This window comes from Gopherus evgoodei, unplaced genomic scaffold (assembly GCF_007399415.2).
Source record: "Gopherus evgoodei ecotype Sinaloan lineage unplaced genomic scaffold, rGopEvg1_v1.p scaffold_33_arrow_ctg1, whole genome shotgun sequence".
In the NCBI taxonomy this organism is placed as follows: domain Eukaryota; kingdom Metazoa; phylum Chordata; order Testudines; family Testudinidae; genus Gopherus; species Gopherus evgoodei.
In genome coordinates, this window is record NW_022060005.1 from 678,168 (window position 1) to 705,931 (window position 27,764).

Below are 27,764 nucleotides of genomic sequence, written 5' to 3' on the forward strand. Positions count from 1 at the left end.
AACCATGGTACAGCCTTCAGTGCCGGCTGCACAAGCAGAATGTACCCTGGGCAAAGGGGCACTGGGGGCAGCAGAGAGTGAGTGATGGGAGAGGGGCAGCTCTACTGTATCATGGATACTAAGGATAGCAAAGGCTGAAGGCAGGGAAAGGGGTGGCTATAGTGGAAGATGGGCATTCAGAGGAAGCAAAGGTTAATGTGGCCAATGTTTTGTGTATCCTTTCTAATAATCTCTACATGGCAGCTGCTCACAGGGGATGGCAAATAGACAGTAATTGTTTAAATCTGTGATGTCAGTTAAAAATATTGCTTAAGTGATTAGGAGTTAATAAACTTGGAAATAAAAATTTAAACCACGATATGTGAAGATTCAGGTCTATCCCTGTGTTATAGCCAATTTTCAGTTGAAACATGTATTCTTCAAAGACTTGAGCTGTGGGATTTCATCCCTACCAGCAATATGTTAGCCAGAGATTAATTTAAAAATAAAACAAAAATAGAAATCTTTTTCCAAAATACAATGATGTGAGCCACAAATATTCCACATTTGGAAATTATGAACAACAAAGCTTTGGTGACACACAATTATTCACACTGGTGATAAATTGGAATGAGGACTTATGACATGGTTAGAGAGCAAATTACTCTAGGAGAGAACTGGGAATAACAACATACAATCAGAAATGAGTGAATATTTGTATTCTTCAGAAAAGGCTGGAACAAACATTACCTTCGTGGCAAGATGTGTCAATATGTGAGAAACATCATGCTGAAAAAGGACAGTTTTGGAGTCAAGTTGCAGAATATATTGCAATACACACAACTGAAATGATTATATTGACTATACCCAAATCAGACCATGAATTGGCTAGTGTGAATGTATAACACTGTCCTCTTCAGAATGGAATCTGTATTGTTCGGTTGCTTATCCAACACTCCAGTAGACCAATCAGAGGTCAATAGTTCTGGTACAAGATTATCTAATTTGTACAATTCCTGTGGCACTGAAGATCCACATGACCCTGAAACTTGTCAGGGATTTGGGAAGAAATGGTTTGTACTTTATAATCTCAGTTTCTAGCCTCAATACTTGCATGCTCTGGGCTTTTCCAAGAAGCCTAAGGTAGTTTTCCAAATTCTCCTAGGAATTCAGTGGGATTTAGGTATATATGGTATACATTACCCCCCTTTGAAAATCCCAGCCTAAATGTGTAAAGCACCTTGTTCACCTGCATTTTATCTAAGCGTTAATCGGGTAACATTATCAAAGACACCTAAATCACTTAAACACTTTTATAAATGTTACATGAACTGATTATCCAGTGTTATTGGAGGGAGACTGGGTACAGGTGTGGTTGCTACTGAAGGCAACAGGAGGTTTCTTTGGAGAAAGTGCAAGCTCAGTTAACTATTCTGAGATTTTCAAAGTTGCTTAAGGGAATTGAATGGGACCTTGGTGTCTAAATCACTTAGGCAGCTCTGTCAATCTCAGCCGTAAACTTTATTCCTAGAATTAGTGAGTTATTACTTCACAATCGAAATAACGTTCACACAGGAAACAAAAATTTGTTTTAGGATGAAAAATGTTTTCTCTCTCCATGACTTTCCCTTTGAGACTAGAAGTTTGACTCTACTGACATTGCCTAGAAAAAAATGAAACACTAATTTTTCCTTGTCTGTTTTGTTCCCCTCAGCAGTGGTGCCTTGGGAGACTGCACCTTCCCACAGAAGGATATATAATGAATCAGAGAAAACATTCTTCATTTGTCTCAGCATATGATGCACAGGACATGTTACCAGACATAACAGAGCCACGTTAGCCAATCTGGGCTATGACGTTCTATTTCCTATGCATATGGAAGTACATGGATGTTGTGGGGAGAGAAGATGGACTGAATAACCTGGTCCCAGAAATGCTAAGTGAAGAAGTGACATCAGATTCAAGTTTGTGACTCACTCACCTTAGAGGTAAATCTACCTTTTCCTGCCTCTACTCCTTGAATCTTGAGGTTTTAGAAGCAATGAAAGTTTGTTGGATTCCCATGAAATTAGTTACTTAAGGGGAAGATTGCAATGATCTCTCTTCAAACTGTCTACCCAAAGCAATATGACTGAATTTGGAAATATAAAATGCCTCTCAGGTTACTGCTATCCTAGCTCCTTGTGTGGCCCCCATCACCATGGTATCTGGGCACCTCACTGTCTTTAATATATCTATCCTCCCAATGCCCCATGAGGTGCTATTATCCCAGCTTTACAGATGGGGACCTGACACCCAGAGGGACAGATTTATAGAGGTGTTTCAGCACCTAAAGACACAGGCACCCATAGTGGGATTTGAAATCGATGGGTGTTAGATACCACCCCTACTCAGGCTCCAATGTGCATTTTTAGCTATCTACTGGCCTTTGGAAATCTGGCATGAAACTCACACAAGTAGTTTGTGATGCAGCAGAGAATTAAACCAACAGCTCCCAAGTACAAAGCGAGTTTTTCAAACACTGGAGCATCGTTCATCAAGCTTTGAACTTCCCACCATACTACATACAGGATTGTACTCTTAATGGCAGCTCCCACCTCACTGGGATGTTGAAAACATTAATGAGATGAGGTTGGTAGAGCAGAGCTGATATTTGCTGCTGTGCTCAGGGCTCGGGGTGCAGACATTGACTCTAAGTAGGCTTGGCAGAATTTCTTTTTCTTTTGCCCTTTTGATGATTAATATTGGGATTTTAATCTTTATGATTATTTCCTGATATTTAACAATTTCAATTTTTATGTTTGCAGGAAATTCAGTGGTGATAGGTTAGGTTCAGAGTTAGGGCAGTGGGGCTGAGGGGGGCCCCCAGCAGTGACAGCAGGGATACTGTTTGCTCCCTACCGGCTGAGGGGTCCAAGACACCAGGGTGAAAGGGGCAGGGAAGGCAACTGCTCTGGCCCAGTGGAGCAGAGTTCCATGGCCAGGTCTGCGAGGGTGCAGAGGGCTCTTGCACAGCCATGGGTCTCATGACACCCAACCCTGCAGTGCAAGGCATGGGGGGAGGTTGCACTAATGCCGACTGTTACTGATCTTTCATGTTGTTGATTTTAGTGTCTCAACTGATATCGACATTTACCAACATCTATCGATTGAAATTGAATCCTGCCGAGCCGAGCTGTAAGTGTCAAAGAAGGCTCAAGGCATTACCAGTTCAAATCCCATTGAAATCAATGGATCCCATCTTTGAAGTCAGTGGAGATTTTATCTTTGACTTCAGGGAGAGAAGGCTCAGACTGAACAGAATTATTCCCGGTTTGTAAAATTAACTCTGTGCATAGCTCTATGCAGGTCACTACTTAGCAATTAATAAACATTAGTAAATTGGTCCAATAAAAGATATTACCTCACCCACCTTTTTTCTCTAAGGATTAGTAACAGCAAGAGAGATTGTGGCTCTCTCATCTGCCATGACTAATAAAAAGAGGGGAGGAGTGAAAGAATTAATATTATTAACCAATGTTATAGAAGAAAAGAATAAGAAATAGAGCCAAAAAAATTTCTAATGGATTATTTTGCATCAGAAAATGTCAATTCATTGAGATCAATATGTCCCATAGGTACATATCAATTTCTATAAAATTTTGTTTAGGAAAAAAGTTATTGTTCATATTTTATAAAATAATATCAAATGAAATAAAATATAAAAATAAACTGGTATAAGATACATTTAACTTATAAAATAGGATTCAAATAAAATACAATAAATATATAAAATAACATAAGTAATATAAAATAAAAATAGTCAAGAAATAAAATTAAAAATACATAAATACATTTTTAAAAATATGAAATTGGAAGGAAAACCAACATATGAAATCATGGTATAGTCAATTAAATGGAAATTTGGGTCCCCTACCACTATCATAATATGAAAATAGCACATTGTATAAAATTAGAAATTGGTAAGGAAAGTTTTTTCTTGCCGTAGAGGATAAATTTCTATCTAAAATGGTGGTTTCTAGCTGGATGTTTGTTTGTTTGTTTTTGTTTCTTTTTAATGAAGATTGGGTCTCTGTGTAGAGTGACCCACTGCAAGACAATGAAATATTGTCCTAGGGAATGACAGGTATTTGTCCATTTAGGATAAAAACTTTCAAAGGGTGGTTATAATTAGGTTGGCCATTTTCACTGCAATTCACTTGCAGTTGGCTGCCCAAGCATTGCAATTCCCAGCCTTATTTGCTTGGTTTGTTTCTTTGTTGTGGCTTCCCCTAAAATATAAAATCCTGACTCATTTCAGCAGTGGAACTCCAGCCTGTCCAAGGACACTGTTCTGCTTTGATAGACCAGGAAGTGAAATGTGTGACTATTTGAACCAATATCTATCTGTGTTTCTGTATTATTGTACATGAGCCCCATCACCACAGTACTTCGGTGCTTGGTGTGATTTGTCAAGTTACTACACAGGTTTCCAGAGAGATTAACATTTTGTTTAACCTGCAGTGTGATCAGATATGAAATTTATCCCAGGTGTCAAGTGAGATGGCATTTTCCCCATTTCCCATCCCCTACCCTCCATTTTCTACTCAGCTATTGTTCCAATAGCCAGCTGGGGGGACAAGGAAAACAATGCTGATGTTTTATTGAGTGTATGTTCTTCATTTATATCCCAGAGTGAATTTCTTTCCCGTAGACACAACCTATGATGAACCCAGAACAGAGAAATCAAACATCCATCACAGAATTCATCCTCCTGGGATTCAGCACTATCCCTGAACTGCAAATCCTTCTTTTCCTGCTCTTTCTTGTGATCTACATTGCAACCATGTCCGGGAACATCCTCATCGTGGTGCTCGTTGTGGCTGATTGTCACCTTCACACCCCCATGTATTTCTTCCTTGGGAACTTGTCCTGCCTGGAGACCTGCTACACTTCAACCATCCTGCCCAGCATGCTGGCCAGTCTCCTGAGTGGGGACAGAACAATTTCATTTAGTGGGTGTCTCACACAATATTATTTCTTTGCTTCCCTGGTTGCAACAGAATGCCTTCTCTTATCGGTGATGTCATATGATCGGTATTTAGCTATATGCAATCCAATGCACTATGCTGCCCATATGAGCGGCAGGTCTTGCCTCCAGTTTATAAGTGGCTCTTGGATAGGTGGCTTCCTATGTAGTGGCGTAATAACATTGCTGATATCCCAATTAGCTTTCTGTGGTCCTAAGGGTATTGACCATTTCTTTTGTGATCCTATCCCTCTGATAAACCTCTCCTGTAATGATCCTCAGCTGATGGAAATGTTGGCTTTCTCTCTCAGCTTGATTTTCTTACTGGTCCCATTCCTACTTACCTTGATGTCCTACATCTGCATCATTGTGACCATCCTGAGAATCCCTTCCACCACTGGGAGACAAAAGGCCTTTTCCACCTGCTCCTCCTACCTCATTGTGGTGACCATGTAATATGGAACTCTACTGATTGCCTATATGTTCTCAACAACCAGCACACTGAGAGACTTCAAGAAAGTTCTATCTTTCTTCTACACTGTCTTGACTCCCCTGGTCAATCCCCTCATCTACAGCCTGAGAAACAAAGAGGTCAAGGAGGCCCTGAGAAAACCTAGCAGGAAATCCATGTTTGGAAAATGCTAACCAATCAGTTTCCTTAGGTTAAAATAAAATAGACATACCATAGGCTGGTTTAGGGCCTGAATTGAAGCCTGCTATAGTCCAAGGTCATGTTTCCATTACCTTCACTGGGCTTCCTGTCATGCTATTACAGAGTCACAGTCATGGGAGAAAGTGGAGAGAGAGAGGTCCTAAAAAGAATGGGGTCACAGGTTTTCATAGGTCTATGTAAGATGTCACAGCTGAGTACTACTGGACTGGTGGGAGTTTTGACCTTGTGGCTGCTCCAAGTTCAGACAATGAGGAGAGATTGTTCTCAATGAGAGGGTGCAGGGATAATGGCCTAACTTGGAAAGCTGATCATCTGTTCCTTGTAGGATGAGAGACTTACACACACATGCACACAAAAATACATGATTCCTACATTATAAAAATATAGTTAAAACATCACCATGAAATGCTAATGTTAGTAAATTGTCTAATTAACTTTTGATTCTTATAGTGTATTTCACTCCCAGGCCTCCTTCAAAAGAAACAGAAAAGCGAAAGGAAACCCCTCTAACCTGTGCCACAGAACACACGATTCCCATATAGTGCCCATCTATAAAAAGGGACATAAGGACAATGGGGGAATTACAGACCAGTCAACTTAACTTCAGTACCTGGAAACATTATGGAGCATATAATTAAGCAATCAATTTTTAAGCACCTAGAAGATAATTAGGAGATAAGTAACAGTCGTCATGGATTTGTCAAGAATAAATCATGTCAAACCAACCTGACAGCATTTGGTGACAGGGTAACAAACCTTGTGGATAGAGGAAAGTGGTACATGCGAGCTTTGATACTGTCTTGCATGACCTTCTCATAAAAAAAACTAGGAAAATACAACATAGATGGAGCTACAATAAGGCGAATTCATGTTGGAAATCTGTTTCCAGAAAGTATTTATCAGTAGTTCAGTCATGCTGGAAGAGCATAATGAGTGGGGTCTGGATCCAGTTCTGTTCAATATGTTCACCAATAATTTAGATAATGGCAGAGAGAGGTAGACTTATAAAGTTTATGGATGATACCAAGCTGGGAGGGGTTGCAAGTGTTTGGAGGATAGAATTACAATACAAAATGACCTGGACAAACTGGAGAAATGGTCTGAAGTAAATAGGATGAAATTCAATAAGGACAAATGCAAAGTACTCCACTTGCATACATACAAAATGGGAAATGACTGTCTAGGAAAGAGTACTGTGGAAAGAGATCTGGGGGTCAGAAGCTAAATATGAGTCAGCAGTGTAACGCTGTTGCAAAAAAAGCAAACATCATTCCGGGATGTATCATCAGAAGAGTTGTAAGCAAGACGCACAAGAAGTAATTCTTCCGCTTTACTCCTCACTGATTAGGCCTCAACTGGAGTATTGTGTCCAGTTCTGGGTGCCACATTTCAGGAAAGATATGGAAAAATTGGAGAAAGTCCAGAGAAGAGCAACAAAAAGAATGAAAGGTCTAGAAAACATGACCTATGAGGAAAGATTGAAGAAATTGAGTTTGTTTAGTCTGGAGAAGAGAAGAATGAGAGGGGACATGATAACAGTTTTCAAGTACATAAAAGTTTGTTACAAGGAGGAGGGAGTAAAATTGTTGTTCTTAACCTCTGAAGATAGGACAAGAAGCAACAGACTTAAATTGTGTCAAGGGAGGTTTAGGTTGGATATTAGAAAACTTCCTAACTGTCACAGTGGTTAAGCACTGGAATAAATTGCCTAGGGAGGTTGTGGAATCTCCCTTATTGAAGGTTTTTAAGAACAGATTAGACAAACACCTGTCAGGACTTGTCTAGTAATTATGTAGTCCTACCCTGAGTGCAGAGGATTGGACTCCATGATCTATTGAGGTCCCTTCCAGTCCTACTCTATGATTCTATGAATGCAAAAGACAGTTTTCCTGTATTACTGTAGTTTCAAAGCCATGAGTATACATATGTATTTTCACAGGGACTCACTTACACAAGGTCTTCACCCTAATTTTGCATCATACAATCATAGAACCGGAAGGGAGCTCAAGAGGTCATCTGGTCCAGTCCCCTGCACTCAAGGCAGGACTAAGTACTATCTAGACCATTCCTGACAGGTTTTTGTGCAACCTGCTCTTAAAAATCTCCAATGATGGAGAATCTACAACCTCCCTATGCAATTTATTCCAGTGTTTAACCACTCTGACAGTTAGGAAGTTTTCTAATATCCAACCTAAACCTCCCTTGACACAATTTAAGTCTGTTGCTTCTTGTCCTATCTTCAGAGGTTAAGAACAACAATTTTACTCCCTCCTCCTTGTAACAAACTTTTATGTACTTGAAAACTGTTATCATGTCCCCTCTCATTCTTCTCTTCTCCAGACTAAACAAACTCAATTTCTTCAATCTTTCCTCATAGGTCATGTTTTCTAGACCTTTCATTCTTTTTGTTGCTCTTCTCTGGACTTTCTCCAGTTTGTCCATATCTTTCCTGAAATGTGGCACCCAGAACTGGACACAATACTCCAGTTGAGGCCTAATCAGTGAGGAGTAAAGCGGAAGAATTACTTCTTGTGCGTCTTGCTTACAACTCTTCTGATGATACATCCCGGAATGATGTTTGCTTTTTTTGCAACAGCGTTACACTGCTGACTCATATTTAGCTTCTGACCCCCAGATCTCTTTCCACAGTACTCTTTCCTAGACAGTCAATTACCTTTATGTTTGTGTAAAATTGATTATTCCTTCCTAAGTGGAGTTCTTTGCATTTGCCTTTATTGAATTTCATCCTCTTTACTTCAGACCATTTCTCCAGTTTGAATTTTAATCCTATCCTCTAAAGCACTTGCAACCCCTTCCAGCTTGGTATCGTCCGCAAACTTTATAAGTGTACTCTCTATGCCAGTATATAAATCATTGATGAAGATATTGAATGGAATCCACCCAAGGACCTATCTCTGTGGAGCTCCACTCAATATGCTCTTCCAGCTTGAGTACACACTGATGATCACTGATGATTATTCTCTGGAAATGTTTTTCAACCAGTTACGAACCCATCTTACATTACCTCTATCCAGTTTGTTTCTGCATTACAATGGAATGCTGATAATCTATTCTAATCTACCAAGTTAAAATCGGCCGACTGATGGAAAGAGAGGCCAGAGTGAATAATTCACAGTTTAGACAGTTGGGGGGCATTTACACTGCAGCTGGGGTTGTGAATAGCAACTCCTGTAGATGTAGCCACAGTAACTGTACTCTAGCTAGCTCACTAAAAATAGAAGCTAGAAAACAGTGGTAACCAGCTTCCGTGTCGGCTGTACAAGCATAATGTACCCTGGGCCAAGGGCCTTTGGGGGCAGCAGAGCATGAGGTATGGGAAAGGGGCAGCTCTGCTCTATCATGGATACTAGAGATAGCAGAGGGTGAAGGCTGGGAAAGGGGTGGCTATACTGGAAAATGGGCATTACCAAAAGTCAAGGTTAATGTGACTAATTTTTAATGCATCCTTTCTAATGATCTCTAGATGGCAGCTGTTCATATGGAATGGCAAATAGTCAGTAACTGTTAAATCCATGACTTCAGTTAAAAAATATTGTTTAAGTCATTAAGGGTCAATAATCTTGGAATTAAAAATTTAAGCCACGATTTGTGAAGATTCTGGTCTATCTTCTGTTATATCCAATTTTCTGTTTAGATATTGTGACAAAGTTCCTCCTCTACCTTGGTGGATCCTGCGCTTATTGGCAGATTTACTCACTTCAGTGATCTTTCCCACAGTCTGGGTCAACTCCTCCTGTGTCTGATCACGAGATGGGAGGTTTGGGGGAAACCCGGGCCCGCCCTCCACTCCGGGTTCCAGCCCAGGGCTCTCTGGATTGCAGCTGTCTATAGTGCCTCCTGTAACAGCTGCATGACACCTACAACTCTCTGGGCTACTTCCCCATGGCCTCCTCCAAACACCTTCTTTATCCGTACCACAGGACCTTCCTCCTGGTGTCTGATAACGCTTGTACTCCTTAGTCCTCCAGCAGCACCCACTCTCACTCTCAGCTCCTGGTGCCTCTTGCTCCCAGCTCCTCACACACACTTCCTTTCCTCTGGCTCTCACCCCACCCCCCCGCCTGACTGGAGTGAGCTCCTTTTTCAACCCAGGTGCCCTGATTTGCCTGACTTGATTGGCTGCAGGTGTTCTAATCAGCCTGTCTACCTTAATTGGTTCTAGCAGGTTCCTGATTACTCTAGTGCAGCCCCTGCTTTGGTCACTGAGGGAACAAAAAACTACTCATTCAGTGACCAGTATATTTTCCCCCTGACAGACTCCTGTACCCCTCTGGTCTGGGTCTGTCACATATCCCTCCCCCTTGCTCAACACCAAGGGGTTGGGCAGCTTGGGATGCCAGACAGTGCACACGGGACAAGTCATCAGCATTGCCGTGATGCCTCCCTGCTCTGTGTTGCACACAAAACTGGAAAGTTGAAGGGATAAGAACAACCTGGTCACCCTTTTGTTCTTCTCTGTGTCCACTGCATCCATTGAAGAGGGGTGTGGTCGGTCAGGAGGACAAATCTGCTCTCAAGCAAGTGGTAGCACAATGTTTCCATGGCCCATTTTACGGCGAGGCACTCTCTCTCCACTACTGCATATTTTTGTTCGCTCAGAAGGAGTTTCCTACTGAGGTAGAGAATTGGGTGTTCCTCCTCCCCGACCATCTGTGATAGAACAGCCCCCAACCCTACTTCCCATGCATCTGTCTGCAGGATAAATTCCTTGGTGAAATCAGGGGCTATCAGTACAGGGTTACTGCAGAGGGCAGTCCTTAGGTCTGTGAATGCTTCCTCTGCTGTGTTAGACCATCTTACCAGTTCAGGTCCATGGGCTTTTACTAGGTCTGTCAGGGGGCTTGCCCTTGTGGCAAGATGGGGGATAAATCATCAGTAATACCCCATTACACCTAGGAAAGCCCGGACTTGTTTCTTGCAACATGGTTGGGGCCAGTTTTGAATGGCCTCCAACTTCTTCACTTGGGGATTTACGAGACCTTTTCCCACAATGTAGCCAAGATATTTGGCCTCCGTAAACCCTACAGCGCACTTGGAAGGATTTGCTGTAAGGCCACCTCGCCTGAAGGTATCAAGGACTGCCTCCTCCTTCTGTAGGTGAGTTTCCCAGTCTGGGGTATGAATGATCACATCGTCCAAGTAGGCAGCAGCATAAATGGTATGCAGGCGTAATAGTTTGTCCATGAGGCGCTGGAAAGTAGCTGGGGCCCCATGTAGTCCAAAAGGGAGGACAGTATATTGAAAAAGACCCTCTGCTGTAGAGAATGCAGTCTTTTCCTTTGCATCTTCCACAAGGGGAATCTGCCAGTACTCCTTTGTCAAGTCTAGAGTAGTCAAGTACCAGGCATTACCCAGATGGTCCACTAGCTCATCTATGCGAGGTATGTGGTACGCATCAAACTGGGATACTTCATTTAGTCGCTGGAAGTCGTTGCAAAACCTTGTGGTTCCATCAGGTTTGGGCACCAGCATGACTGGGCTGGGCTACTGACTGTGGGATTCTTTGATGATCCCCAACTCCAGCATTTATTTTACTTCTGCTTTTATTTCCTCCCTTTTGGCCTCTGGCACCCAATAGGGTCTCATTGTTATTCTGGCCCCAGGGTTCACGACGATGTGATGATACATCTTGATTGTTCGACTCGGTTTTGTCGAGAATACATCTTGGTTCCAAAAGATCATCTCAGACACCTCGTTCTTCTGGTCTGGTGTTAAATCGGGAGACATTCTCGCTTCTTTGGAAGCCTTGTTTTCCTGGATTAGGTCTTTTTGGACAGTTATGCATGCCTCTTGTGCATGCCAGGGTTTCAGAAGGTTGATGTGATAAATCTGTTCTTGTTTTCAGCGTCCTGGCTGCCGTATCTTGTAGGTTACTTCCCCCACGGGTTCAACCACCTCATAGGGCCCCTGCCATTGTGCCAGAAGCTTGCTTTCTGCCGTGGGTACCAACACCATCACCTGATCCTCTGATTGGAACTGTTGGACTTTTGCCTGGCGATTGTAATAGGTTCTCTGGGCCTCCTGTGCCTTTTCCAAATGTTCCCATACAATAGAGGTGACACGGGCTATTCGGTCTCGCATCTGTATTACATGTTCTATTATATTTCTCCCCTCATTGGGTTCCTCTTCCCAAATCTCTTTGGCAATGTCTAGTATGCCACGGGGGTGATGCCTGTATAATAACTCGAAGGGGAAAAACCCAGCTGAGACCTGAGGTACCTCCCGGATAGTGAACATAAGGTAGGGTAGAAGGGTGTCCCAATCCTTTCTGTCCCGACTTACCACCTTCCTTATCATAGCCTTGAGGGCTTGGTTAAACCTTTCTACCAATCCATCAGTCTTCGGATGGTAGACTGAAGTTCTCAGGGTATGTATATGGATCAGCGTACAGAGGTCCTTCATTAGTTTTGACATAAATGGGGTTCCTTGGTTTGTTAATTTCTCCTTTGATAGCCCCACTCACACGAAGATACCCACCAGCTCTTTGGCTATCGTTTTAGAGGCTGTTGTCCGCAGGGGTATGGTTTCTGGATAGCGAGTAGCATAGTCCAAAACAACAAGTATATATTGATGGCCATGAGCCATCTTCTCCAGGGGTCCCACTAGGTCCATGGCTATTTGCTCAAAGGGGACCTCTGTGATGGGAAGGGGTACTAAAGGTGGGGACGGGGACTGTGCAGTTGGCACTCTGGGCAGGATGCACAGTACCTCCGCACTTCTTCAGCTACTCAGGGCCAGAAGAACAGTCATAGGACTCATGCCAGGGTCTTCTCTACCCTCAAATGCCCCCCAAAAAGATGACTATAAGCAAGACTTAATACAGCGTTTTGGTGTTTTTGAGGTACTAGAATCTGCTGTACCTTCTGCCCCTGTACTGGTGCAACCTGGAATAAGAGATTCCTCTTCATTATGAAGTAGGGTCCTGGTCCCTGGCTTTTCCCTTCCATGGGGACCCCATCTGTTTCAGTCACCTCCTTCCTAATGTTGTCGTACCTTGAGTATTCGGCCTGGTCCCGTCCAAAATTTTCTCTCCCGGGGCTAATCTGCCTAAGATCTAGGGGTCCAGTCTCTGTTGCCTCTACTGGTTCAGAAGCATTAGAGTGGGGGTCAGACTAGGGTGCTTCTCCCTCCTGGGTGGCCTCCTTTTCAGCTGCTCAGGTCCACCTACCTACGAAAGCTACCCTCTGGCTTTGAGTCAGTATTAGGGTTCCCAAAGCTTTAGCTGCCCTCCTTTCCCTTTTTGACTTTCTACTCTGTTTGGGAGTGGAAAATAAATCTGGGGATATTTCAGAGAAGACTGGGTGTTGATAATCTACTGTGAAGGCTTCACAAACTTATTTCCTGCAATCCTCCTAGTGGGAGTAAGTTTCCAAATCCCGGGAAATCCCTCCCTATGAGCACCGGGTATGGGAGTTTAGGGACTACACCTGCTGCTACCTCAGTAGTGTTCCCCTGAATCTCGAGTTTTACTGGGATGGTGGGGTAATAACCAACTGTCTCATTGACGCATGTTATCCCCATACGCTTAGCCCGCAGCAGCTGACTACACTTCACAAGCTTCCTCGAGACAAGCGTGATAGCATTCCCTGAATCAACCAGTGCCGTGGTCTCTACCCCATTTAGCTTTACTGGTCTGGTGTACATATGTGGGATTAGTGAGACCCCCACAAGGTGGATTAAGGAGCATGGGTTTGCCCAGTTCCCCAGGTTACACTGCATCGGCTCCTCAGCATTGGGACACTGTTCAGCTATATGTCCCCACTTCCTGCAGGCATAACATCTGTATGGAGCCCTAGGCATTCCCTAGTCTCTTGGTTTGGGCAATCTAACATCATGATCCTCTTCTCCCTCAGTGCTCCGACTCTTTGTGGCTTCTGGTGAGCCTTCAGCCCCTCTCTTTTTCCACCTGGGCCCTCCTGATGGCCCAGTCACCTGAGCTCTAGGGCCTGGTGCTGCTAGTTTAACCTGGGGTGCCTCTTCCTTAACTGGTCAAGTCAGCTCCCTTGCCATCCTTTGCCTCTCTACTAGTGCAACAACCTCACCACAGGTGGAGGGTTCGTTCTGGCTTATCCAGGCTAGAAGGTCTGGTGGTAGTCCCCTCATGTATCAGTCGATGACACAGAACGTCTAGTATCTCTTCCGGACTCCATGACTCCGTTCGCAACCACTTGAGTGCAAGATGGATGAGGTCATACAATTGGGACCATGGGGTTTTGTTTTCCTGGTACCTCCACTCGTGATACCGCTGGGCCCGCACTGCGGTCATTTCCCCAGATCTGGCCAGGAGCTCTGCTTTCAGCTGGGGGTAGTCTGCTGCAGCCTCTTCATGCAGATCATAGTAAGTCTTCTAGGCCTCCCCACACAGGAATGTGGCAAGGATGCCAGACCACTGATCTCGAGGCCAAGCCTCCTGTAGGGCTGTCCTCTCAAAGGCCAGAAGGTATGCCTCTACATCATCCTCCCGCGTCATTTTCTGCAGCCAATGGCTGGCCCGTATGATCTGCGTCCCATCATGGCCACAGTTCAGCTCTGTAAGGGTCTTTACCTGGTTTACCAGTTCCTGAAACATAGCTCGATCTTGAGAAGACTGGTCCATCAGCAGGCGATTAGTCTCTTGCTGCAGTCGCACTGCCTCCTGTTGGGCAGCTGCCTGGACACGGGTAGCCTCCTGCTGGGCTGCCATAGCTTGTATCAATGCCCGTACTAAGTCATCCATTGTGGTGGGGGAAAAAAAATAAACCCTCTACCTTTTTTTTTTAAATCACCCTCCTTCTTCTGCCATGCTGTCCCACTTCTCACACCAGTTGTGACAAAGTTCCTCCTCTACCTTGGTGGACCCTGCACTTATTGGCAGATTTACTCACTTCAGTGATCTTCCCCACAGTCTGGGTCAGTTCCTCCTGTGTCTGATCCGGAGTTGGGAGGTTTGGGGGGAACCCGGGCCCATCCTCTACTCCAGGTTCCAGCCCAGGGCCCTGTGGATTGCAGCTGTCTATATTGCCTCCTGTAACAGCTGCATGACAGCTACAACTCCCTGGGCTATTTCCCCATGGCCTCCTCCAAACACCTTCTTTATCCTTACCACAGGACCTTCCTCCTGGTGTCTAATAACGCTTGTACTCCTTAGTCCTCCAGCAGCACCCACTCTCACTCTCAGCTCCTTGTGCCTCTTGCTCCCAGCTCCTCACATGCACTTCCTCTCCTCTGACTTTTCCCCCCACCCCACCCCACCCCAACCCACCTAATTGGAGTGAGCTCTTTTTTCAACTCAGGTGCCCTGATTTGCCTGCCTTGATTGGCTACAGGTGTTCTAATCAGCCTGTCTGCCTTAATTGGTTCTAGCAGGTTCCTGATTACTCTAGTGCAGCCCCTGCTTTGGTCACTCAGGGAACAGAAAACTACTCATCCAGTGACCAGTACATTTGCCCTCTACCAGACTCCTGTACCCCTCTGCTCTGGGTCTGTCACAATAAGTATCCCTCAAGGAGTTACAAAATGATATTTCATCCCTGTCTGCAATAGTTTGGCCAGAGATTAATTAAAAAACAAAACAAAATAAGAAAACCTCTTTTTCCAAGATATGAGCCAAAATGTGAGCCACAAATAGTCCCCATTTGGGCATTATGAACAACAAAATTTTGGTGACACATAATTATTCACACTGGTTATAAATTGGACTGAGACCTTATGACATGGTAGGGAGCAAATTATGCTAGGAGAGGACTGAGAATAACAATCTGATAGTTTGCTTTACATTCAGAAATAAGTGGATATTCGCATTCTTCTGTAAAGGCTGGAGCAAACCTTTCCTTCAGGACAAGAAGTCAAGTTGCAGAATATATTGCAATACACATAACTGAAATGATTATATTGACTGTAACCAAATCGACCATGAATTGTCTAGTGTCAATATATCACACTGTCCTCCAGGATAGAATCTGTACTGTTCGGTTGCTTATCAAACATTCCAACAGACCAACTAGAGGCCTACAGTTCTGGTGCAAGATTATCTAATTTGCACAATTCCTGTGGCACTGAAGAGCCACATAACCCTGAAACTTGTCAGGGATTTGATAACAAACTATTTTCACTTTATAAGCTCGGGTCTCTGACCTCCATGCTTCCATGGTCTGGGCTTTCCCAAGAAGCCTAAGGGAGTTAGGTGCCAAACTCTCACAGCAATTCCGTGGGAGTTGGGTGTTTATTGTGTACATTACCAGCTTTTGAAAATCCCAACCTAAATGTGTAAAACACCTTGTTGCATCTGCATTTTATTTGAGCAGCAGCCGGCACTTCCTCATTTCAGAAATGACTGACCAGGAGGCATTGAGATAAGGGAAACATTTTCAAAAGAACTTAAGCAATCATCAAAAGTGACATAGGAGCCTAAAGCCCATTGCCTTTCAGTGAGACTTAGGCTGCTAAGCCTTTGTAACTAAGATAATTTAGGAAATGGGATGTAGGCTCCTAAATCACTTAGATGCTTTTTAAAATGTTACCTGAACAGATTGAATGAGCTTATTGGATGGGGATTGGGTGCATGTGTGCTTTCTTTGAAGGGCAACCAGAAGTTTGGTTGGAGAAAATGAAAGATCAGCTAATGCTCTGATGAGATTTAAAAAACTTTCTAAGGGAAATGGATGGGAATTCATTGTCTAAATCAGTTAAGCAGCTCTAAAAATCTCAGTTGTAAATTTTATTTCTAAAGTTAATGCATTATTTCTTGACAGTCAACATATCATTCACCCGATAAAGAAAGAGATTTGTTTTAGCATTAGAAGTTTCTTCCCTCTCCAGGACTTTCCTTTTGAGATTAGAAGTTTTACTCTACTGACATAGTATTTGGTTTATTTTTAGACAAACTTTCCCTTGCTTCAAGTATCAGAGGGTAGCCGTGTTAGTCTGGATCTGTAAAAGCAGCAAGGAATCCTGTGGCACCTTATAGACTAACAGACGTTTTGGAGCATGAGCTTTCGTGGGTAAATACCCACTTCCTCAGATGCATGTAATGGAAATATCCAGGGGCAGGTATATATATGTGTGCTAGCAAGCAAGCTAGAGATAACGAGGTCAGTTCAATCAGGGAGGATGAGGCCCTGTTCTAGCAGTTGAGGTGTGAAAACCAAGAGAGGAGAAACTGGTTCTGTAATTGGCAAGCCATTCACAGTCTTTGTTCAATCCTGAGCTGATGGTGTCAAATTTGCAGATGAACTGAAGCTCAGCAGTTTCTTTTTGAAGTCTGGTCCTGAAGTTTTTTTGCTGCAGGATGGCCACCTTAAGATCTGCTATAGTGTGGCCTTGCTTGTTACATTCCCCAGAACAGATGTGCCTTGGGAGACTGTACTTTCCAACAGAAGGATATATAATGTATCACAAAAGACTTTCCCCACTTGGTGGAGGGCATGAGGCACAGGGCACGTTACCAGACATGACAATAGCGCCTCGGTAGCTATTCTGAGATGTGACATTATATTTACTGGGAACATGGAAATACGTGGATGCAGTGGGGACAGTAGATGGACTGAATAACCTGGATCCTGTACCTGCCATGCTAAATGAGGAGGTGACAACAGAGACTCCAGCTGCTGACAGACCTGCCTTATAGGTAACAACCTTTTCCTTCCTTCTCCTTTCAGCTCAAGGTTTGGGAATCCAAGGGGAACTGGGCATTGATCTCTCCTAAAGTCCCAACCCAAAGCAAAATGGCAGAATTTGGACAGAGAAAAGACCTGTCAGGTCACTGCTATCCTAGCTCCTTATTTTCCCCTCATCACCATGTATCTGGGCACCTCACTGTACTGAATGTATCTATTCTCCCACAACCCCTGTAAGAATCTATTATCCCTGCTTTCCAGATGGGGACCTAACACACAGAGGGACAGATTTATAGAGGTATTTCAGCACCTAAAGATACAGAGACAGTCCTAGTGGGCATTAGGTACCGCACCTACTCAGGCATCAATCCACATTTTTAGGTACCTACCGGCCTTTGGAAATTTGGCCTGACAGTCACGGAAGGAGTTTGACAAAGGAGGGAATTGAAGTAACATCGGACAAGTCCAAAGTGAACTCTTCAAACACTGGAGCATCCTTCATTCCACTTTAAGCTTTCCTCCGGGCTACACGCAAGATTTTATTTTTCTTTCTGGCACAGACCTCACTGGGGCATTGAGAGGGTTAGTGAGATGATGTGGGTACAACAGAGCTGATATTTGCTGCTGTGCTCAGTGCTAAGAGAGTGGACACTGGCTATATACAAGCTTGGAAGAATTCAATTTTATTTGTGCAATTTCTACCAATATAGTTTTAAATTTTTGTTTCTTTGTGATTTTTAACTATTTTAGTTTTTATAGTTGCGGGAAACTCAGAGGGGGTAGGGTTGGGGTCAGGGTTAGGGCAATGGGGTTGTGAGGGACTCCCATCAGTGACAACGGAGGTACAGGTGGCTCCCTACATGGCTGATGAGCCCAAGACACCATGGTGCAAGGTGCAGGGAAGGTGACTGCTATGACCCAGCAGAGCAGAGATCTGTGGCCAGGGCTGCAAGGAGGAGGAGAACGATGAGCCACGGGCCATAGCAGAGGCCACCCCATGGTTGAATGGCTCCATCTATGGGTAGAAGCCATCCAGCACTGAAGTAGCCTCTCCCATCACCAGGGACTAATCCTCATCCTTGCAGACCAGGCTGTGGCTCTAGGTTCTTTCACTCCAGGACCACAGCCTGCCCTGCCCCTTGCACCTGTAGGGATGGCTGTCACCATTCTGTGAGAGCTTGGGGGAGAGGGATCCCTGGATGGCTGTGGGACCACTGACACCCATCCCTGCCGGCGCACGGCGTGAGGTGAGGCTGCACTAACGCTGTCCATGACCAATATTTTCTGCTGTTGGTTTCAGTGTCTCAGCTGATAGCAATATTTACCAACATCTATCCACTGAAACCAAACCCTGCCGAGTCATGAACTCTATAATTTCATGATCAGTTTCACCCAAGCTGCCTTCCACTTTCAAATTCTCAGACAGTTCCTCCCTATTTATCAAAATCAAATCTGCAACAGCCTCTCCCCCTAGTAGGTTTCTCCACCTTCTGAAATTAAAAATTGCCTCTAATTTGGCAGATTTCAAAAAATGGCAGATAGGACAACCACAAAAAGAGAGATAGAATTAATATTTTAACCAAATAAAGGGAAAAAAGAATAAAATCTAGAGCTGATAAAAAATTCTGTTGGAATACTGTTCCATCAGAAAATACCAGTTCATCAAGATCAAAATGTTACACAGAAGCCAATTTATTTCTACAACATTTTGTTAGGGGGAAAAAAAGTTGTTATATATTGTTTTATAAATGAAATAAAATAAAATTTAAATAATTTTAAAATATACACATAAAATACAATAAATAATAAAAAAAAATAAGTAATCTAAAATAAAAATAGCCTGGAAATAAAATTAATAATACAGACATTTTTAAAAAGTCAAAATTGGCATGAAAGCCAACATTTGACTTCATGGAATTGCCCATGAAATGGAAATTTAGGTTCCTCACTGCTCTACTAATATGAAAATATAACATTTCTTACAAATTTTCAATAGAAATCTTTATGCAAGAGAAAGTAAATTTTTAACAAAATTGATGGATTCTGGCTTTGAAAGGAGATTGGGTAGCTGTATGACCAGCAGTAATGGGGCCTAACCGTAAGATTTTTCAAATTTAATTCCTTTTTGCATAAGATGGTAACCTGGCTGGGTCTCTGTATGTGGAGTGGCCACATGAGCTATTGTCAAAGGGAAGGAGAGGTGTTTCTGCATAAAAATTTCAAGGGGCGCTAATAGAGTTAGGCTGCCAATTCCCCCTGCAATTCACTTGCAGTTGGCTGCCCACCCATTGCAATTCCCAGCCCTATTTGCTTGGTTTGTTTCTTTGTTGTGGCTTCCCCTAAAATATAAAATCCTGACCCATTTCAGCAGTGGAACTCCAGACTACTTTGTTCTGCTTTTAGACACCAGGCAGTGACTATTTGAACCAATATCTACCTAATGTGTCTCCTCTATCTGTGTTTCCATGCTGCTGTGGCTGAGCCCCCACACCATTGTATCTGAGTGCTTGGTGCCATCTGTCGAAGTGCTACACAGGTTTCCAGAGAGATTAACATTTGGTTTAACCTGAAGTTTGCTCAGATATGAAATCTGTCCCAGGGATCAAGAGAGATGCCATTTCCCCTCCCCTGCCTTCTATTCTCAACTCAGCTATTTTTTCAGTAGCCAGCAGAGGGAGACAATGAACACAATGCTGATATTTATTGAGTGAATTTTGTTCATTTATCTCACATAGTTAATTTCTTACCCATAGATAAACCTCATGGCTAGCCCAGAGCAGGGAAATGAAATATCCATCACAGAATTCATCCTCCTGGGATTTGGGACTCTCCCTGAATTGCAAATCCTTCTTTTCCTGCTGTTTCTCGTGATCTACATTGCAACCGTGGCTGGTAACATCCTCATCATAGTACTAGTTGTAACTGGTCAGCACCTTCACACCCCCATGTACTTCTTCCTGGGGAACTTGTCCTGCTTGGAGACCTTCTACACCTCCACCATCCTACCCAGGATGCTGGACAGTCTCCTGACTGAGGACAGGACTGTTTCATTTAGTGGGTGTCTCACACAATATTATTTCTTTGGTTCTCTGGGAGGTACGGAATGCCTTCTCTTATCGGTGATGTCACATGATCGGTATTTAGCTATATGCAATCCAATGCACTATGCTGCCCATATGAGCGGCAGGTCTTGCCTCCAGTTTATAGGTTGCTCTTGGATAGGTGGCTTCCAATGTAGTGGTATAATAACATTGCTGATATCCCAGTTAACTTTCTGTGGCTCCAATGATATTGACCATTTCTTCTGTGATCTTATCCCTCTGGTAAACCTCTCCTGCAATGATCCTCTGCTGATGGAAATGTTGGCTTTAACAATCAGCTTGATTTTCTTAGTGGTCCCATTCCTACTTACCTTGATGTCCTACATCTGCATCATTTCAACCATCCTGAGAATCCCTTCCACCACTGGGAAGCAAAAGGCCTTTTCTACCTGCTCCTCCCACCTCATTGTGGTGACCATGTATTATGGAACTCTAATGATTGTCTATATGTTCCCAACAACCAACACACTGAGTGACTGCAAGAAAGTTCTCTCTGTCTTCTACGCTGTCCTAACTCCTCTGATCAATCCCATCATCTACAGCCTGAGAAATAAGGAGTTCAAGGGGGCCCTGAGGAAAGCTTGCAGGAAGTGCAGGTTTGGACAATGCTAGCTGATCTTTTTCCTTAAGTTAAAATGAAATAGATATAACATGGAGTGATTTGGGGTCAGTATCAAAGCCTACTAAAGTAGGTCATGCTTCGATTGATTTCTTGTCATGCTTTTGCAGAGTCACAGCCCTGGGAGAAATGGAGGTGCATAGACCTTTTAAAAGCCTGTTACCCTGTTCTTTTTAGAATCGATATCAGATGCCACTGGTGGTTACTACTGGACTGGTGGGAGACTTGAACTGGTGGCTGATCAAAGTTCAGGCAGTGCAGGGAGATTTTGTTCAGGGACACATTGCAGGATAAATGGACGGAGTTGGAATGCTGAGCATCCATCCCTTGTAGGGTGAGATACACCCAGACACACACAACACCTACATTATAAAAATGCAAGATTGCAATATCACCATGGAACTCCAATGACAGCAAATTGTACAATTAACTTCTTCTTATTATTGTTTATTTCAACCCCAGGCTTCTTTCCAAACGGATAGGAAAGCAAAAGGAAAACCTCCAGCCTGTGCCACGGAACACAGGACACCAGCCCAGGCCTCTTATTTGCCCATTTTCAAAAATGACTTAGGGCCAGATTTCTAAAGGTATTTAGGTGTCTGATACATGAGTCAGGCAGGGGAACATCTACCTCCCCCAAATTTCTGCATTTTTCTGGGGCTATGGCGTGCGGATGCCTTGTGTGAGGCTGTCATAAACAGATAGCTAAGGGTTAATGTTCTTTTACCTGTAAAAGGGTTAGTACAGGGAACCAAACACCTGACCAGAGGACCAGTCAGGAAACAAGACTTTTTCAAATCTGGGTGGAGGGAAGTTTGGGTGTAAGTTCTTTGTTCTTTGTCTTGGTTCGGTGACCCTCTCAGCTCTGAGAGTGATCTCTCTCTATCTCCCAGCTTTCTAATCTTCTGTTTCCCAGTTGTAAGTACAAGGATAGTAAGACAATAGGTTTATATTGTTTTTTTGTATTTACATGTGTGTAGTTGCTGGAATGTTTAAATTGTATTCTTTTTGGATAAGGCTGTTTATTCATTTTTTCCTTTTAAGCAATTGACCCTGTATTTGTCACCTTAATGCAGAGAGACTATTTTTAATGTCGTTTTCTTTCTTTTTATATAAAGCTTTCTTTTTAAGACCTGTTTGAGTTTTTTCACTGGTAAAGGCTAAGGGACGAAGGGAGAGGGAAATCTCTTTGTGCTAGATTTACTAGCTTGACTTTGCATACCCTCTGGGTGAAGCAGGGAGGGTGGAATCCCTTTGTGTAAATTATACCTCTCGGTACTTGTGTTTCCAGGACTGGAAGCAGGGAGGGTGGAATCCCTTTGTTTAGATTCACGGAGCTCAAATCTGTATATTCTCCAGGAGCCCAGGGAGGGAGTACCTGGAGGGGGTGAGACTCATAGAGTCTGGGTCTTGAGGTCCCCTGAAAAGGTTTGGGGGGACCAGAGGGTATCAGGACCCTACAAATTCCTGATTGGTGGCAGCGTTATCAGATCCAAGCTGGTAATTAAGTTTGGAGGTTTCATGCTAACACCCATATTTTGGACGCTAAGGTCCAGATCTGGGAAGAAATGTTATGACAGAGGCTGCAGAGGGCATGTTGAAAGGCAGAAACATTGGGACTTATGACATTTTTAAAGTAAAAATTTAGGTGCCTACAGGGTTTCCCAGTAGCTGAGCAGAGTTTTGTGAATCCCAAGGGGCTGGATTCTGGTGCTGAAAGTGGAAGCTTTGTGACTCTAGCCCTAGTTCCACATCCTTATCCTCATGTTATAGCTGGGAAACGAAGGCAGAAAGAGGTGACGTTACCTGCCCAGACTCACTCAGTGGGCTAATGGTGGGGAAATGCATAGAAAAAAGTTATCTAGAGCCCTAATCCAATGCACTGCGCCACTGTGTCCAGTTGTAATTGGAAATGGCACCTAAGGGTGTTGGGTGCTGAAGGAATAGTAATCCACGCCATGGAGAGTCAAGCACAGGAGTTTGTTACACACAGCGGTGGTGGAGCTTATCAGGCTCAGAGACACTACAGAACAATTAATTACAATAGATTATATAAGGTGCTCATTGGAAGGAGAGAAACAACTAGGGATGGGTTTTCCCAAGCCCCTGAATAGGTTCTATCAGCAAGACAAGATAAACATGATAAGCCAATGGTCTAAAAGATTACATAATGGCTCCATCCATGGCCCAAATTAACATATTGCTGACACATAGGGAATTACCCTCAAACTATGTCTATTAAAGTGTATAGGTTAAATCCTAATTTTAGGGTCATGGGGAATTAGGTAGCAGCTCTCCTGGTTGACCAACAGGTACATTCCTGGAAATTTAAAGCAAAAAAGCAGTAATTAGTAGTTAACAATAACAATTGTTTATACATTTACCCTTGCATTTCTGTGGGCTAGGATTGGCATCCATCTGTGAGGAGAGGGTGTCATAACTTATGTTAATTATATTAGGTCTCTCCCTGAACTCTGTCTGGTATCTGAGGGGTATTGTACCACTATCTCCACCCTGCGTTAGGGAGTAACCGTGAGGCCTTTCTCATGTGTCTATAATTTGCAATAAGGATGCCCAGTTATATCTGGAGTTATGCTGACTCTGCTCACTGACTTGAAACACACAAGGTTATCTATTTACCCAGCTTTCTCTTAGCTACGTACTGTTCTTTGTTAGCTAGTCTTCATCCGGGCCTATATGAAAAGTTCTTAGCAGAAACTGTAGTTAAGATTTTACATCCACAGCAAATGGATTTTGGCCCTTCAGGTGCCCAACTCCCATTCACTGTCCATAGGATTTGGGTGTTTAACATCACCTCTTATGGGAAAATGCAGCCTATACATTTATAGCCAAACCACTCTCCTGAGAATTCATTCCATGCCCAGGCGATGTTTCCACCAGTTCTTTCTCATGTTTTACCATTTTTTAGGTGACCCTAAAAATTGTGTCTCTGTTACTAAAAGCATCATGCAATAAAAGAACTAAACTAACTCTTCTCATTCTGCCGTCTTTGTTGTCATACCTCCCGTTATCTACCCACATCATAAGCAGTGTGAGGAATACATGTCAAGGCTTGACTACACATAAAAGTTGCACCACGTTAACTGTGCCAGCATATTCCTGACTCTGACAGGGCCACATGCCCTTGGGCTGGAGAGCCTGGGGCCAACCAGCCCTGATTAGAGATGGAATTCCTGAGGGGAATCAGCCAATGTTCAATAAAAGACAGAAGGGGGCTAGAGCAGTGGCTCTCAACAAGGGTATGTGTATCTCTGGGGGCACACAGAGATCTTTCAGGGGGTAAATCAACTCAATTAGATATTTGCCTAGTGTTACAGCATGCTACATAAAAAGCACTAGCAAAATCAGTACAAACTAAAATTTCATACAGGCCAAATGAAAAAGGAAGCAATTTCTCAGTACTAGAGTGCCATGACACAATTGTATTTTTATGTCTGATTTTGTGCATAAGTAGTTTTTGAGTGAGGTGAAACTTGGGGTGCACAAGACAAATCAAGCTCATGAAAGGGGTACAGTAGTCTAGAAAGGTTGAGAGCCACTAGGCAAGAGTAAGGCCTTGTTTATACTACACAGTTTCATAGACAAAAAGCAGCTTTTTGCCAACAAAACAGTGGTGGTGTGCACACTGTAATGCCTCTCCCACTGACACAACTCTTCTGCTTTGCCGAGAAAATAAACCACTTCAGGGAGAAATGATGTAGTTACAGCGACACAGTGTCAGCATAGACACTGTGTTAGTTACATCACTGAAACTGGCCTCCAGAGGTATCCCACAATGCCCACCCTGAACGCTGTGCTCACCATTTTCATCTCTGTTGCCCTGCATCTAGCTACTCCAATAATTCAAGTTAACTGTCCTTTGCATTCACCAAATCAAATAGGACTGGAAAGGACCTCAATAGGTCATCTAATCAAGTCATCTGCACTCATGGCAGGACTACGTAACAAGTAGAGTGATTAAGAGTCAATAAACTTGGAAATAAAAATGTTTGCAAGGGTGTGTGAAGATCCAGGTCTATCCAAGAAGAGGACTGGGAATAACAATTTTCTAGTTTGTTTTGCGTTCAGAAATAAGTGAATATTTGTATTCTTCCATTAAGGCTGGAACAATCATTTCCTTCAGCGCAAGAAGTGACAGTATGTCAAGCTTCATGCAAAAAAATGACAGTTTGGGAGTCTAGTTGTAGAATGTATTGCAATACACACAAGTGCAATGATTGTATTGACTGTACCCAAATCAGACCATGAGTTGACTAGTGTGAATGGATGATACTGTCTTTTATGGGATGGAATATGTGCTGTTCTGCTGCTTATCAAACTCTCTAACAGACCAATTAGAGGCTCTAGTTCTGGTACAAGATTATCTAATATGTAGAATTGTTGTAGCACTGAAGATCCACATGACCCATAAACTTGTCAGGGATTTGGGAAGAAACTATTTGCACTTTATAATCTCAGATCTCTGACTTTCATGTTTCCATGGTCTGGACATTTCCAAGAACCCTAAGGAAGTTAGGTGCCAAACTCTCATAGCAATGTCATGGGAGTTGCATGTTTATTGTGTACATTACCCCAGCCTAAATGAGTGAAGCACGTTGTTGTCTCTTCATTTTATCTCAGTAACAATCCGGTAACATTTTCAAAAACACTTAAGCAAACATCAAAAGTGATTTAGGAGCCTAAGATCTGTTGACCTTCAGTGAAGACCTAGGCTGCTAAGCTTTAGAAACTAAGAAACTTTTGAAAATGGGATTTAGACTCCTAAATCATTGAGATGATTTTTAAAATGTTACCTGAACTGATTGAGTAAGCTTATTGGATGGGGATTAAGTACCTGTGTTTCATGCTTTTGAGGGCAACAGGAGGTTTGTTTAGAGAAAGTGCAAGCTCAGCTAACTATGCTGAGATTTCCAAAGCGGCTTCAGGGAATTGGGTGGGAACTCAGAATCTAAACCTAGGCAGCTCTGAATATCTCAGATGTAAAATCTAGAATTCATGCCTTATTTCTTGACAGTCACCATAGCATTCACCCAATAAAAAGAGAGATTTATTTTAGGGTTAGAAGTTTCTTCCCTCTCCAGGACTTTTCCCTTTGAGATTAGAAGTTTGACTCCACTGATGTTTTCTAAAAGTAAACCAAATATCAACTTTTCCTTTCTTGTTACATTCCCCACAGCAGAGGTGTCTCAGGAGACTGCACCTTGTCACAGAAGGCTATATAACGAATCAGAGAAGACGTTCTCCATTTGGTGGAGGGTATGATGCGCAGGGCAAGTTACTAGACATGGCAACGGAGCCCCAGTAGCTTTTCTAGGTTATGATATTCTATTTACTGGGTAAATGAAAGCAGGTGGATGCGGTGGGAAGCGAAGATGGACTGAATAACCTGGATCCTGGTCTCTGAAATGATGAGTGAGAAGATGACAAAAGAGATTCTGGCTTGTGACTGACCCACCTTAAAGGTAAACCAGCCTTTTCCTCCCTGCTTCTTGAAGCTCGAGGTTTTTGAAGCAATATAATTGTGCTAGATAACGGATTCCATGGAAATCCAAGGGGAAATGGGCAATGATCTCTCTCAAACTCCCAACCCAAAGCATAATAATATATTTCAGAAAAAGGAAAGATCTGTCAGGTTCCTGCTATCCTAGCTCCTCATCTGGCCCCCATCACCGTGGTATCTGGCACCTTACTGTCTTTAATGTCTCTATCCTCCCATCGCCCTATGAGGTGCTATTATCCCTGCTTTAAAGACAGGGACCTGACACCCAGAAGGACAGATGTATAGAGGTGTTTCAGAACCCAAAGACACACACACAGCCCCAAGTGGGATTTGCAATTGATGAGTGTTAGGTGCCGCACTTACTACTCAAGGACCAATAAGCATTTTTTGTACCTAGAGAGCTTTGATAATTTGGCCTGAAAGTCACATGAGGAGTTTATGACTAGGGAGGGAATTGAATTAACATTGCCCAAGTCCAAGACGAGCTCCTCAAACACTGGAACATCCTTTATTCCGCTTTAAGCTTCCCTCCATGCACAGGATTTCACTTTTCTTTCTGGCTCAGACCTCGCTGGGGCATGGAGATGGTCAGGGAGATGTTTTGGGTGGAGCAGAGCTGATGTTTCCTGCTGTGCTCAGTGCTAGGGAGGAGACATTGGCAATAAATTTGCTTGGCAGAATCCATTCCCCCTCCCCCCCCCGCCTCCAGTTTTCATGACTAATGTTGATTTTTATTAACACCCCTCCCCCATTTTAAACTGTTTTAATTTTTACTGTTGCAGGAAATTCAGCAGGGGGTGGGGGTGGGGTCAGGGTTCAGGCAGCGCTTACAGCCGGGCTGCAGGGGCTCCCAGCATTGACCAATAGGATACTGGTGGCTCCGTGCACCACCAAGGTGCAAGGGACAGAGAAGGTAACTGCCCTGGCCCAGTGGAGCAGAGATCCATAGCCAGGGCTAGGAGGAGGAGGAGGAGGATAACAAGTCCCCAGCTGATGGGGAGCCCTCCCCGACTGGCTGCCTCAACGGGCAGAAGCCATCCAGCACCGAGGTGGCCTCCCCAATAGCCACAGACTCTTCTTTCTCACAGCCCAGCCTTGGGGGGGTCTCTGTTCTGTTCTGTTCTGCCAGGACCGCAGCCTGCCCTGCGCCTTGCATCTGACACCAGGGATGGGTGTCACCAGCCCCACGGCTGTGCAGGGAGCTCTGTGCATCTCAGCTGACATTGCCCCACTCACTCACCCCAGTGA

The 27,764-nt window shown here is 43.5% G+C and overlaps 1 pseudogene; it reads left to right on the plus strand.

The window, feature by feature from the left end:
* Nucleotides 1–3,853: 3,853 nt before the first annotated feature.
* Nucleotides 3,854–6,225, plus strand: LOC115641218 (annotated as a pseudogene).
* Nucleotides 6,226–27,764: the final 21,539 nt, after the last annotated feature.